At 42.0% G+C, this 15,569-nt stretch overlaps 1 long non-coding RNA gene across 2 annotated transcripts; it reads right to left on the reverse strand.

The window, feature by feature from the left end:
* Positions 1-13,208: 13,208 nt before the first annotated feature.
* On the reverse strand, positions 13,209-15,369 carry LOC120648680. Of its 2 annotated transcripts, XR_005665037.1 has the most exons (4): positions 14,746-15,369; positions 14,203-14,550; positions 13,949-14,050; positions 13,209-13,432 (listed from the first exon to the last, which is right to left on the reverse strand). It is a non-coding gene; the product is annotated as an uncharacterized LOC120648680 (long non-coding RNA). The 2 variants fall into 2 exon arrangements; XR_005665036.1 differs by having other exon boundaries at positions 13,949-14,550.
* Positions 15,370-15,569: the final 200 nt, after the last annotated feature.

The following is a 15,569-nucleotide window of genomic DNA, read 5'->3' on the forward strand; positions in this document are numbered from 1 at the left end:
TTCACCCCCTCTCCCTCTAGGGTCGGACACCCCGGTGATCCTTACAATTGGTATCAGAGCTTGGTCTCACACCTCTTACGAGGATTAGCCAATTCTATTGGTAAATTTGTGAGAAAGCTCGTAGGAGACCCGTCGACTTCACCGTCGAGTGAGTATTATGTCCGGGGAAGGGATGAGTACCGATAGGGCTCCGTTTTTCGATGGCACGGGTTTTCCTCGATGGAAAGTGCTTATGCAAGCACATCTCCAAGCCCGTGGGCTTGATGTTTGGCGTGTCACCGAAGTAGGCATGAAAAATGAGAATAAGGCCGAGAGACAATATGATGCCATTGCAAAATCAATTCTATTGTCTTCTCTATGTGATAGTGTGTTTAATTGTGTATTCGCTAATGAAAATGCTCATAAGCTATGTAAGCAAATTGTCGAGAATCATGAGGGCACAAAGGATGTTGCCAATCGAAAGTATCATATTCTCGGCGAGGAGCTTAGTAGCTTTAAGCAATTTCCAAATGAAAATGCTCATGACATGTACTCACGATTAAATACTCTTGTCAATGAAATTAATGCCTTAGGTCTCAATCAAGTGAAAGATGAAAAAATCAACCGCAAGGTTCTCCGAAGCCTTCGCAAGCCCGATTATGACATCATTAACACACTCTTGCAAAAGGAAGACTTGATCAAGCTTACACCCAACCAAGTCATCAATCAAATCATTGCCCATGAATATAGTATGGGGATGACAAAGAAGAAAGAGCAAGAGTCCACCTCTTTTTCAAGCAAAAAGAGTCTTGCCGCCAAGCACTCATGCAAGCACCAACCAAGGTGACAAGACTCATCAAGCTCAAGTGAAAGTGAAGAAGAAGAAGAGGATGAGGAAGATAGTGATGATGAATCAAGCTCAAGTGATGAAGAATATCCAAGGGCCGTGCTATACCACCACCGCAAGATTGCCGAGCATGTACATGAGCTCTATGAGCTTGGGTACAAAACACTCATTAGAGGGAGTGCGGTTGGGATGGAGAAGATGGCGAAGAAAAAGAACAAGTCAAGACCTCAAGCTCTCTCCGCCATCTACAAGCCCCAGAAAAGTGGTGAAAGCTCAAGTCACAAGAAAAAATCCAAGAGCTCCACCACTCATCGCCCTCGGAGATTATCACCACCTCCCATGTGTCTTATGGCACTAGGTAATAACGATGTAAGTGATGACTCCTCCTCCAATGATGAATCCGATGTTGAAACCGATGAAATTAGTGAGATGATGACACTCCTCCATAATCAACAAGAATATCTCACTAAACAAAATGAAGAAATGAAACCTCTCAAGGCTAAAGAAAAACTTCATGCTTCATTTGTCTCAAGATATGAGAACTTGCTAAACAAATTCAATTTGTTAGACAATGAGCATAAAGAACTTAAAATGAAATATGAGAGTCTTGAATCTAAAAGTAAATCATCATCGAATAATTTATTTCCTTGCAATATTCCTTGTGCTATTCCTATTGACAAGGTAGATGCGTCTACCTCTTGTGATCTAACCCCTTGCAATGAGGATGTGATTGTAGAAACATGTGATGATCTCATTGCTAAGGAAAATGATGAGCTTAAACAAGAGGTAGAAAGGCTAATGGCGGACTTGAGGCGGCTCAAAGGAAAGTACACTCAAGAGCAAGTCCAACCTTCTCAAGATAACACCTCCGCGGGCGTGAAGAAGCTTGAGAAGGGAGAAACCGTGACTTGCTTCAAGTGTTGCAAAGAAGGCCACAAGTCCTACCAATGCAAAGAAAAAGAGGGCAAGGCAAAGGGCAAAGAAAATGGCAAGCCCAAGAACTTGAACAAGAGCAAGAAGGGACACAAGAAGGCTAAGGAGATCAAGAAAAACACATCTCCATACTTGAAGGCTTCATACATGTACACCAAGCCCACCCACAAGAACAAGCAAAAGAGCAACCACTACATACTTGAAAAGAAGAAGAATGGCAAGATGGTGGCTCATGTCATGGGGTGGAGAACATATGGATGGAACCGACCTATTTGGGTGCCCAAGGATATTATTCATACCATGGATGGCTCTCAAAAGGTTTGGGTTCCTAAGACTTAGGCACCAAACAAGTGCAACGGGGGATTTGGATGCTTAGCTTACAAGTTAAAGTGAAGGTTCAAACCAAAACAAGCTAAGCTCACAACTTGGACATTTGTTGCCCAAGTCCCCCATAAGGTAATGGTAGCTAGTTTTCAATTCAAGCACCATGTAGCTCTATTGCTTTTGCTAGGATGTTTGCTTGTTTTGCATCTCCTAGTGTTATATATGGTGGGTTGCTTGTGCCATGACTCTAACCCATGAGCAACCTACATGGTTTGATAAGTGTGTAGAAAGCTACACAAGGTTACCTTTCATGGTACATGGACTTCATGAGGTATGTATTTCATATGTGTACCATGAACACAAACTATAGGGTAAACTTCCCATTGTTGTCAAAATCAATGTGCATACTTTTGCTTGGTGATTCAAACACTAAATGCACACATTTAGGGGGAGTTCATCCTATAGGTTGTGATTTTGAGACTAACATATTTGCTAGTTTATCTTTTGTAGTCTCACGTGGAGTTAACACTCTAAGAGAATGTTATTCACGATCATTGTGAACAAACAACTCTACAAGAGTGATTAGATAATTTGTGCATCTTGCATATTGAGCCATGCTCTATTGAACTTAAATGCTCATATCTAAGTTTATAGGCTATGTGCTCATATATTTGCTTAACCTTGGTGTACCAATTGCTCACCTCTTAAAGACTTTCAATTGGTACATGCAAGGTAAACTAAGTTGTTCCCCCGGAGGTACGCTAGGTTCTAAACTCATTCAATTGGTATAATTGTCAATTTCTTATCCTTTTTAGAGCTACCTCCGTGCATGATATGATCTAAGCTTTCTAGTTATGACATCTAGTTGTGCACTTGTTTTTTTTCACATTATCTTTTTGTGCACATACTTGTGGAAAGCTTAGCTCATGTCATGCTAGTTTCGTGATTTTGTGATCCACTATAGTAAATTCTCAATTGGTATCTTCATTGATATCATACAATTGGATCATGAGTCATGGAACTAACTCCCTAGGATACTAATCTTCTTTTGAGCTATATTGTTTTGCAAGACCTTTTAAGTGATTTGATTCCAAAGGGGGAGAAATGTGGATCAAAGAAAGAAATTTTCTCAAGGAGAAGAAGCATATCCCAAAGAGGGAGAAATACCTAAGTGAATCAAGTCATGAGGGTGAATCAAAGGGGGAATCATGGTTTTAGGGGGAGGCCAAGCCATCATTGGATGGTGGTAAGCATCCAAGTTACGGGGAATTTGGAGGCTTGACAAGGTTTGGGATGCATGAGTAGGGATGCATCATGCAAAGTTGAAGTAAAGCCAAGTTATGAATTAAAGATTAGTGACCCAAATTCCCCTCCCCTACATATGAGGTAATGAGCAAGGTAAAAGGATAATCTCAATTCATTTGATATCCTTCATGCATCATTGTAGCTCAATGCCTCTCTAGGAATGCATGATCTTATCTTTACTATTGGTATTTACAATTGGTATCTTTTATTTGATATACTTTCCTAGAAATTTCATATGGTAGTTTGCTTGTACTAATAATTATTCTTGAAGCATTCTACATGAGCTTAATCTTGGTGTAAAATGCACCACTCTTGCATGGCACATGCACTTCAAAATGGTACCACCTTCCACAAACAAAATCTTTCAAGTGGTATCTCAAATTCAACAAAGGTATGTTGTTTCAATTGGTGCCATGTTTTTCAAGTTGTAGAGTTTGATCCCCACTATATGAAATACAAGTGCATACATTTGTTTAGCTGATTAAAACACTATTGCACACATTTAGGGGGAGCTAACTCTATAGCTTGTGTCTTTGTGACTAATATGCTTTCAAGGTGATATTTGTTGTAGTCACACTCCCTTAGTCCATATGGTAATACACTCAATCCTTCGATATCAAGATGATGCACATTGCAATTAACCTTACAATTGGTATCAAGAAAGATTGGACAAGGGAAGAAGACCAAACCAAAACTCCCAAAGGTTAAAGAGATAAATGATATAGGGAGGCATGGCTAGGTAAAACACCTCTCACCAAGTTAATTCTTTTTGCTACTAATGCTCTTTGTTGCTAGTGGTTATGAAGCTCTTAGGTGTCTGATGACAAAGGGGGAGAAATGTACCCTAAAAGCAAGCAAATGATGCCATTAGCAAGAGGGAGGAATGGAAAATGCAATACAAAAGGATGCATGGTGATAGGGGGAGGTACTTAGTCAATGTGGGGGAAAAGTGTAATTTGATGATCCCATGGACTAAGGTACAAAAATTTTCACTGCTCATATGGTTCAAACCACACACAAGCCATTGTTCTACAATTAGAATCAATTTCAAATACCGGTGGCTTTTAAAATGAGCATTGAAATGTCATCCGAGCAAGCTAAGTAGTTTCTAACTTTTCAAATTGGTATCAATATCATATTCTTGCAATTCATCTTGCTTGCTTTGGATTGTGTTGTCATCAATCACCAAAAAGGGGGAGATTGTAGCGAAAATGGCCTCTCATGCCATATTTCAATATAATGTTTTGGTGATTGATATAGACAACACAACACTTGGACTAATATGAGTGTTAAGATGACCATTCTCAGGCTTTTAGGTTCAAGTGATGACAAAGAGAAAGGTAGGCATAGCTAGGCCCGAAGGGCCGTCCCTACGGTAGTTCCAAGGGACAAGAATTGAAGAGACCGTGAAGAAATTCAAGTCAAAACGAACAAGACAGAGACAATTTGCTATCACCGGTTAAACCGACATTAGGCACCGGTTAAACCGACGTTAGGCAAATTGTACTCATCGGTGCAATGGACCCAGAAAGCTGAGACTAGGGTTTTGCGCCGGTTGAACCGACGATGCCTGAAGACAACTCGTCGGTGCAATGACTTGAAGTGAAGACTGACCCAGAGGCACCGGTTAAACCGACGATAAAGAAAAAGTGAGCGTCGGTGCAGTTGTCCAGAGACTCCATTTTTCGGGGGGTTTCTGAGCTTGCACTCACCGGTTAAACCGACGTTAATTTTGAGAGCGTCGGTCGATTGATCAAATAGCCGTTGGAAGATTGTAACGGCTAGTTGCTGGGAAAATACACTCACCGGTTAAACCGGTGATGACAAAAACTGGAGCGTCGGTTTAACCGGCGTTAAGGGATTTCGTCAGCTTTTTTCCCAATGGCTAGTTTGGAGGGTTGGGCTATATATATGCCACCCCACGGCTCATTTGAGGTTGCTGGAGACTAAGGAAGTATACAAGAGCCAAAGATCATCTCCAACCACCATAGAGCTTCATTGTACATCATATAGGCTTAAGCACACTTGTGAGAGTGCTTAGTGCTTGTAATAGGGATTAGTTCTTGCGAGAGCTCCCTTGAGAGAAGTCTTGCTGTGGCAAGCAATCCTTGTGATCCGTCGTGTGACCCTCTGACTTGGTGTGGAGTGGCAACGACACTTTGTGCGGGGGAAGAGGAGACCCCCTCCTTGGTGGAGAAGCTCCGTAGTGGATTTCGGCCGGGTGACCGAGAGAGACAATGGTAGTGCACGAGACTCGGTGTCTTGTGGGCACTTGCCTTTGCTTGCCGGCATCGCCTTGGCGGCGTAGTGCAAGACGGTGATCGGAAGAGCCTCGGTGTCCCGTGGACGTAGGCGTTTGTGCCGAACCACGTTACATGACCGTGTCTACTCGGGAGTTTACATCCCTCTTGCACTTACCTCTTTACTTACTGTATTACGTTTCCGCATTTACTCTATCTTGCGTGCCTTTACTTTCCTAGTTAGTTTGATTAGGATTGGCTATAGGTTGCAAGTCTTAGGGGTAAGTAGAGAGTAGCAAAGATAAACCTTAGTCATAACTAGCATGTGTAGGACGTGTTAGGTTTATCTTATACAAGTAGTTTGAGCCCTAGGTTAAAAGCGATTAGCGACCCTATTCACCCCCTTCTGAGGCCGTTTGGGCTCATCTTTGGTTGGTGCACTCCTTATAGGATCCTTATGTGGATCATGGGGTGTAGGGGCTGAAGTTGAGTTGGCATGTCATGTGGGCCCTCAATCCTTGTGTAACACATGATATGATCTTCTGTGCATTTATTCTGTGTTCTCTGCGTGTTTTCATGTTATTCTGGACTTGTGTACCTGCAATCAACAATTCACCAACTTATGGAATTTTGTTAGTACTGAAGGGGAAGACATAGGTTAAATAAATAGGCAAAGTTCTGAAAGAAATCAAAATTGGTATTGATTTGCTAAACAGGCTAACTTGACTTTGTTTTCTCTTTAATGTGAAAACAGGATAGTGTATGACCGGTTTTGGTCTGCCGCAAAATTTCACTCTGAATCTAGTGTCACTTTTGAGAAGAGTCCGACCCTGTGTCATACCTCCTTAGATTTTACTCTCGGTAGCCGAATTAGTCACCCCCGGATCGTCCACTTCTCAAGCCATGGCCCAGAAGACACTCTGTGATTACTCTGCTCCTTTTGCTACCCAAGTCCCTGTTGGGCCAGAGGTCAACATTGGATGGGAGAATTTTGAGATCAAGATGGGTCTCATTACGATGGTGCAGGCTAGCCTTTTTTGCGTCAAGGCCAATGAGGATGCCAGCGCTCATCTCGAGCAATTCCTAGAGCTCTGTAGTCCTTTTGTTATCAAGGGAGTTTCTCAGGACATGATCTGGCTCCGACTGTTTCCATTTTCCCGGCCTCCTGTGAGAGCGAAGTAGTGGTTTTATGCTAACAATAGTTTCGTGGACACTTGGAATAATTGTGCCAAGACATTCCTCACGAAATTCTTCTTGACGGGCAAAATCAATGCTCTTCGTGGGAGGATTTCGAACTTCCAGCAGACTTCCAATAAGTCCACACCTGAAGCTTGGGAGAGGCTTCAGAAATACATCCTTGCGTGTTCGCACCATGAGATGGATAACTCGCTCATTCTACAGAACTTCTACAATGGGCTGACTCAGACAGCCCGTGATCATGTGGATGCTGCTGCGGGTGGAGTCTTCTTCTCGTTGACCATTGAAAGAGCCACTGCTTTGATCGAGAAGATGGTGTCCAACCAAGATTGGAGAGATGAATGACTCCAACCACGCCAGCGGGGCATGCGCACCGTCAAGGAGACGGACATGCTCGCTGCGAAGATTGATCTCCTCCTCAAGAAGTTTGAGGATTGTTCTCAAGACAAGGCTCAAATGCAAACACTCTAAGCCTTGGATGCTCGCATGACGTGCGAGGTCTGCGGGAACATCGGACATTCGGGCAATGACTGCCCGGAAACCCAAGAAAAGGCGATGTAACTGAAGAATAACAACAACGAGTTTCATCCACAGTAGTTCCCAGCTTCACCACCATTTATTGATTTATTGTCATTCAAGCTGCAAGGTTAGTGCACAAATACAACTACGAGTCCTGCAAAGATATTATGATAAGCAAAGCCAAATACAACCATCTTAAAGGGTGTTAACCCTAAGATGATCGTAAGACTCGCAACAGCTTGGCACAAAAGACCTCGGAGATGTCAAGGATGAGTATGATCTTTGTGATAAAACTTCATGCTCATGGAGAGAGTGGCTTGATCTCCAGATAGAAAAACTCGAGAATGTTCATGGCCCCACAGTGAAAGAGGATGTGTAACTCCATGGGACAAATGAACGATTACAAGTTTGGTAATGAGGGAAATGAGTTTCAACTCATCCACTACTTAGGTAGGAAGCTTTGCATTTCATCGAAGATGAACGTGGTGGCAAAGTAATCCATCATAAGCTTCCAACAGAAGTTCATTTTATAGGAAAGGTGAGCATAACTTCTATTGGGCATCAATCAAAATCAAGGATTAAGAAATGAACTTTGATTGACTTGATTTGATTGTCATTGATCGATAATCAAGGATATGAATGTGAATTTATTTCACTCGATTCGATCAGGATGGCATGTGGGTGAATCTCGTAGCCGGATGAGGAACTAATTCCAGAGAGGATGGCTCTAAAGACTCACCCGAAGGGATGAAAGGTGTGCACGAGGATAACCTTCCAAGGGTAGCGGGGGTAGAGGTAGAGATAAGAAAAGCAAAAAGATACAAGGATAGAATGGGTGACAGGGGTGAAGGTAGAGGTAAGAAAGACAAACAAAGGCTATGATTTTTTTGAAAATAAAGAAAAAAGAAAAAGCTACGAGGACCAACTAGGTTCGAAGTTAGAACAACAACTGTTCCCCGGCAATGGTGCCAGAAAGCTTGTTGGGTATTTTAACAATGCGAATAAATCCGCAAGCGCACGGATAACGTCATAGCTTTCACCCGTGAGTATTCAAGGGTATCATTTCCACAGGGAATGTGTGTGCATTAATTCCTAACTTAGTCGGTCCAAAGACACACCAAGATTAAGTGGCAAGGCTGGAGAGGATTCCTGTGGTAGCACTAAAGATAAGTTAAAGGTTGACCTCTCGGGTAAGACTCGTTTCGGGCACTAGCTTACCCCTGAAATGGTTAGGAGACTCCGGCCAATGGCTCTACGCTATCCGAACGTGGAGGATTGTGAAGGACCGACAGGGTTGTCACCACCTGCGGCCTACCTCTAACAACCGTGGGATATAAGGCAAACGAAGGTAACCCTTAGTCTAAACATCATGTCTATGCTACTGATTACTACTACAGTCTAATTACATCTGATATCCCATAGCAAACTACAGTACTCCATATAAATACGGAGCGACAAACCTGCGAGTAAGAGAACTGATCTCACCCATACGAAAGTACTATGCAAGACAGGAATCATAATACTAACTTACTCATACCAGAGGAAGCCAGCATCCGTAGACGTACAAGACAGAGAAGACCGTTGACAGGTCCAGTGCTTCCCTAAACTACTCCTCACCCTCCTCCAACTCTAAGCACTAGCCTAGGCAGGGCCCCGCCTTTGCAATGGAGCTCTACATCTTCTTTTGTTGGTGTGTGTTGAGAATGAGGGGGAAGCCTCTTTATATAGTGGAGGAGGTGCCTTGGGGGAGTGGAGATGCTAGAGAATATTCCCTCATCTTGTGAAGATTTTGCGTCTAGGTTCATCCCCTCATGCCAAGCACGCCGGAACCGATGTATGGAAAGTTATGGGAACCGCCTTGAGAAAAATGGGCCTAATCGGGCTCAATAGGGGGTCGACCGCCCAGGGTGTCGGCCAACCCCTTTCTGAGGCCGTTTGGGCTCATCTTTGGTTGGTGCACTCCTTATAGGATCCTTATGTGGATCATGGGGTGTAGGGGCTGAAGTTGAGTTGGCATGTCATGTGGGCCCTCAATCCTTGTGTAACACATGATATGATCTTCTGTGCATTTATTCTGTGTTCTCTGCGTGTTTTCATGTTATTCTGGACTTGTGTACCTGCAATCAACAATTCACCAACACTTATGGAATTTGTTAGTAATAATTCCTACCCCTACTACTAGTGCTTATTCTTTAAGTGTTTATGTAGGAGTTGACGACATATATTTTGCACTTAACAGCCGTCAACAGAAGCGAGATCTATGATCCCCTACCTGAGCCAGCATGGGAAGATTGGAAGATCCATGATCCCGGCTGAGCTAGCATGGAGGATTGGGAAATCCATAGTCCTCGGGGTTAAGACATATATTTGAAGTTAATGAAGCTGGGAGTTCTTATAAGTGATGATGAAATCTATACTCATGCCACAATTATTATTTTGTAAAAAAATTATATTTTTACCTACCAAACAAAATTAAAAAGGCACCGGCCAAAATGGCCCTCATTGCAACAAATGCAATGAATGTTTCTTGTTGCAATATATATATTATTGCCACAAACTTTATGTGTTGATATAGGATGTATCTACCACCAACAATGATTCCTTGCATTTTCAATCTATTACCACCAATAATGATTCATTGCATTATTTTTTTATTGCCACCAGCAAATGACCGTGGCAATTATGACTCTGGTCACAAAATTAGTTACGTTGCAATATTTATTTGATGCAATGGAGCACAATACATGGCAATATTGCCATATTCCCACGTAACTATTGGGTCGCAATAAAGCTATTTTACAACAAGTTCATTCGTGGCAATACAGCCGTATAGCAGACATGTTTTTCATTGCAACAGTAACTCACACAACCATTTTGCTAGTCACAATATCCGTGCTTGCAACCATATCATGGTTGCGTTAGTTTTTCTACGTGCATTGCAAAACCACCATATCGCAACACCACATCTAAAAGGATGCAAGAACCTATTGCACCGTTCCAAATGTAACCACCTATCAACGACCATACATAGATACAATTGATCCATGTTGCAACCAAAAAAGCCATATTGCAATCCAATATAGGCGTCACAACAGAGTTGGATCCTAGTAGTGATCCAGCTCTCAAGCCACTAACAACACCAAAGAAGACCAAGAAGGTGTAGCGTAAAGGGAAGACGTTGACGTCCGTGACTACTTCTACAGGTATGGACGATTCGACCTCAACCTGATCAGGTATGGAGAAAGGTTCCTGCTCCTCGGACCCTAAACCAAGAGCTAGCTTGGGGGAGGTTTCCTCCCCTAGGTCAACTGTATCCTTTACTGCTTTCAATAAAAAAAATAGAACTCATAAAAACAACAAAAATATTTACTGCTCTATTCCTTTTTCATATGTGCAGTAAGAATGTCTTAACTTCTTTGGAGTTGAAAGGACGATGTTTGCTTTGTTATGCTTAGCTTGATGTGTCTAGTTTATGGCTTAGTGTTCTCTTAAATTTGAGTTTATTGGCTTTCTTAAATCATTGCCATCAACCTGAGTTGAAAGGATGATGTTTGCTCTATTCTGCTTAGCTTGATGTGTCTAGTTTATGGCTTAGTGTTCTCTTAAATTTGAGTTTGTTGGCTTTTTTTAAATCATTGGCATCAACCTGAAAATCTTGTGGGTTGCGAATTCTTGATCCGAGTCTAGGTTGTTGTGAGAATAGATATGGTAAATAGAGCACTACAATCTTGCTCTAAGTGATCCTTGAAGTCTAGAGTTTTGGTTTTCAAAATAAAGAAAGGCAAGTTCCTCAATGATGATACATTTCCTACTAGAGCCATATGTCATGCAACTTTGAAAATCCTACACATATGTTGTTTGCTATTTCATTGAGTTTTGTCAAATTGTGTGACCCTAATGAGAATCTTTTTATGCTCTCTCGATCAAGACCATATACACATCTAGTTTCATTTGCGAAATTTCTACACTTTCACCTGCGAAATTAGCATGATCCACAATCCAAAAAATAAATGCTCCCTGTGTTGGTATTTTCTCTCTCCAATGAAACATCCCTGAAATTTTTATGTCATGGCTATCCCTCACAGAAAAAAGAAAGGTATACCGAGAAGCATGACCCAAAAAAAAGAAAGAGAGAGAAGGGGTGGCCATGTCTAAAAAAATATGGGGGTGAAATAAAGGAGAGAGGGAGTCAATCCAAACAGGAGTAGGTCACCCCATCATCAATCCACACACATGCACATCTTGATCTTGATTGTATGCTTTTTTCTCCATGGATCCACTCTTTGACTTTACAATATATGGAATGCAGGTATGCCATGTTCTTACACCCTACCTTGAGCTCCACAAAAGCTATAGTTGGGAAGGACACGAGGCAAAGATTGCCCTGGTAATGAATCATACGCATTGAGAGATTTTGAGAGGATCAGTCGAGGAACTTGGACTTGGTTTCAAAATTCTTCAAGGAAAACCTCTAGATGGATTGCTGATCTAGGAATAAGTAGATATTGCTCTATGAACTACTCTAACTCTCAATAGCTCAAGCCGAGGAGAAGTTAAAAGTCCAATGGGTGAGTGTGGAGCTAAGGCAAAGGTATGAAGGCCAACTTATTCAAATTCCTAGATGAATATCTCTACTATAAATTATGACATGACATGCAGGTAAGACTTATAGTGATTTTCTTATCAGCAACCTGATTTATCCTACTCTGCTCGAGACGAGCAAAGGATAGCTTGGGGAATCTTGTTGACGCTCGATAAAGATCATTTTCAAACATTGTTGACGCTCAATAATGACCAATTCTAAGCGTCAACTTGATCAGAAAATCATGAGAGTTTGCATTTTTGACACGCATATTTATCCAAATAAAAAGACTAAACACACTTTACATCTAAAATAATTAGTATTTGAGCTAAAATGCAAGTTGCAAGTATGTTTTGGTCCAAGGTAAAATCATCGACAAATCAGAGCGTAAGATTTAGGCTCAATCGGACCAAAAGTGGCCCATGCACCAAAGCAAGCTAGCTTAGGACAGGGCCTTGCACATGGGTTTAGGACAAGGAGGACCAGGACAGCCCAAAAATAGAACTTGGGGGCAGTTGGCACCACGGGCATGTCCACCGACCAGCCCTTGTGCCCCACCGCCTCAAATCAGACACGTGGACGCGTGTCATTAGCTCCCAAAGGCGGTACAGCGAGGCTTTGCTGCAGGAGAAGGTCGTGTTGCCCGTAGCTCCCACAAGTGCTTGAGCTCATATATATATATATATATATATATATATATATATATATATATATATATATATATATATATATATATATATATATATATATATATATATGCCAAGGCTAATCTCTACCCTGGGTATGAAATAGCCTATTCCATAACCGAGGCAGCCACCCACCGTCCACGCCAGGCCGCCAGCGCACCGCGAGCAGGCTAGCGCCGGTTTTCCTCCCGTCTCTGGTTTTCCGCGGAGCCGCTCCCTGGTTTTCCTCCCCACGTAGCGGTTCCCTGTCTCTGTCTCTGGGCCAGCGATTTTCACGGGGACATGGGAGTCATGCGACGGTCTAACGGAGGTTAGTAGGTTACATCCTGATGCACACTGCGCTCGATGAATTCAGCGTTGAAAAATCGCTATTGGTTGGAAGCTAGCGGAGTATAAAATTGATTCATTTGCTCTGATGTGATGACTCATCAAATTCCATTAGTTTTTTGGACGTGCGAATGCATCAGTCATGGATTACATTACTTTTTCTTTTACAACAACAACCGTGATTCATCAGCTCATTTATTAAAATTATTCTTTACATCAATGACCATGAAAAAAACATAAGCTTCGTTGAACAATAACACTGCGTTCGCCATAAGTTTAATATAGTGACTTGGAAGTGCTATTTCCGCTCGAGGGAAGAAGCAACATGCCCATGCTGAGCTTCACTTGCATCAGTCATGAGTACTGAATGCTTGGAGGAAAGTGGTGAGTGACCAAAACAGAGCTCTCCATCCAGATCGGTATAGCATTCTTCCGTTCTGGTCAATCCATGGCCGGTGAAGCTCTCCCGGTGCTGCTACCGAGTCCTCTTGAGCTTTCAAGATAGGATAAATAAGTATTTCATTAGTGACACTAAAAATTCAAATATGTAGAAAAAAGGGGTATGGAATCTGGATATTATTAAAAAAAAGAAAGATCACCACCTCCAGTGGCATCAGGGGGCATAAAGCATGTTTGTTCACCCTTTACGCTATTAGGTAATTGGCTAAATAGTAATTACTAATTAAAACACACAAAAGATACAAAATCTCTACACAGGCTCATGATATCATTGGCTAGAATAAATAATCCTATGACATAACCTCATAACCACATGATATCCAGTTGCAGCAGTATTTTAAGTAAATAAGTGAATAACTAATACTACTGTCCAGCCAATCGTAGAATCCCAATCCATGACACATTATATAACTCGAAGAAACAGAACATCTAATTTTACGCAACCATATAGACATGCGGCCATCAGAAATAAACAAGCAGCAGCCATCTAGCAGCACACGAGGACAATGAGGAACCAGCAGTGCAACAAAGAAAAGGGAAGGAGAAGTACCCAACGTGGAAGGATGGAGAACCAGAGCACAGATCCAAATGGGCCGGGATGGGTGAACTGACCACGCAGCTTTGTTGGCAGGATCTCCAATATGTAGACTCTCTGAAATAGAAATAGCAACACCATATTGTTCATGACAGAGAACTAAAAAGGGACAATCTCAACTCGTAATGCAATAAAGATGACACTTCAAATTTTTCTATCACCACGACAAAAAAAACAGCAAGCTACCAAGCAGCTCAACAGTTCCTCACATAAAAAAACTGATGGGAGCTCTGATCGGACGACCGGACGGCGAATGTGGGTGTGGCGGCGGACCAGGGGCAATCAGATGGTGGTCGGTTGGCTTGAGCTTATTCCATACCTAGGGTACTGAACAGTGGCTCCATCCTTCCATGTCGGAACTTGCCTCTTGGCAAAAATGTGTGTATCTCAAACTAAAATTGAAACAAAGCAACAGCCTGCGGTTTGCAAAACCGATAATACAAGTTGCAACATTTGTCATGTGTGTAATAGCGGGGGCAGCACTAAGCAGACTTGAGGACGCTGCAGAGTGAATTGTACGCATTCATGCAGAGCTTAAACTTCTCCTCGGCCACAGCCTGTGCACACAAGGTAAACATGCGGCATACCCTTGTTATTATCTGTGCCTTTCAGACATACAGAATGAAGATTCAGATGCTTCTTCAGTGCAATTATATTGTTGCTAGTGTTCTATTCACCAACCATAATAACCATGGAAACATGTTTGGCAAGAGTACACTCCCAACATTTTAAGATACATGAGAAAAACAAACCTTTGATTTAGCCTGATGTCAAGACCTCGAGCAAGAGACTCAATAACAGGATAATACTCATTTGCCATCAGCCCATGACCACCAGTAGGAACACGCAACGTGCATATCAAAAATAAAAGGAAAGGTTAGTCAGACTTAACCTGCTAGACCTGACCTGCCCAGTTTTATCCTACAGAGCTTAGATTTATACAGAATACTACAGTCAGCTAAATAGCAATTATATTGTTTCTAGTGTTCTATTGATGCACATAAACTATAATTTATCACGAATGGCATGGTGTCTTGTTTAAGTGGCAGAAACATAGGCAAGCAAGCAAAAAATCCTATTTGGTGTATATGAATAAAAAAGTAGAACCACTGAAAGTTCAAAATTCAGCGAACATATCACAAATACCTTTCGCAAAGAAACAATCAACAATTTGAAAAGGATGACCATTAAAAGGAGTGCTTAGAGAAAGAAAGATAATTCCTTAAACTGTCAAGAAGGATAGTGCTACCTATCATATGAACATTCTGAATCTCATATCTACTCACGCATCAGTGCATCACATAAATATCTGAAACTTTAACAACATGATCAAATGCAGCAAGTGGCTAACCTGATGCTTGCGGATTGGTCTTGAGTCTGGATGAGCGGCTGCTGGAGCGCTGGCGACTGGTATTTGTTACCTCACCGGTCTGCCGGTCATCAGTGATTCACCCATGGATATCGAACACCCTGTCACCTGCCTGCCTTCCATTATCCTTTAGCATTCATTCATCTGCAAGAATATTGGGTGTGCTGTTTTTTTTCCTGTGACCAATATCTATGCTCAAATTAAGGA

This window comes from Panicum virgatum, chromosome 9K, assembly GCF_016808335.1.
Source record: "Panicum virgatum strain AP13 chromosome 9K, P.virgatum_v5, whole genome shotgun sequence".
In the NCBI taxonomy this organism is placed as follows: Eukaryota; Viridiplantae; Streptophyta; class Magnoliopsida; order Poales; family Poaceae; genus Panicum; species Panicum virgatum.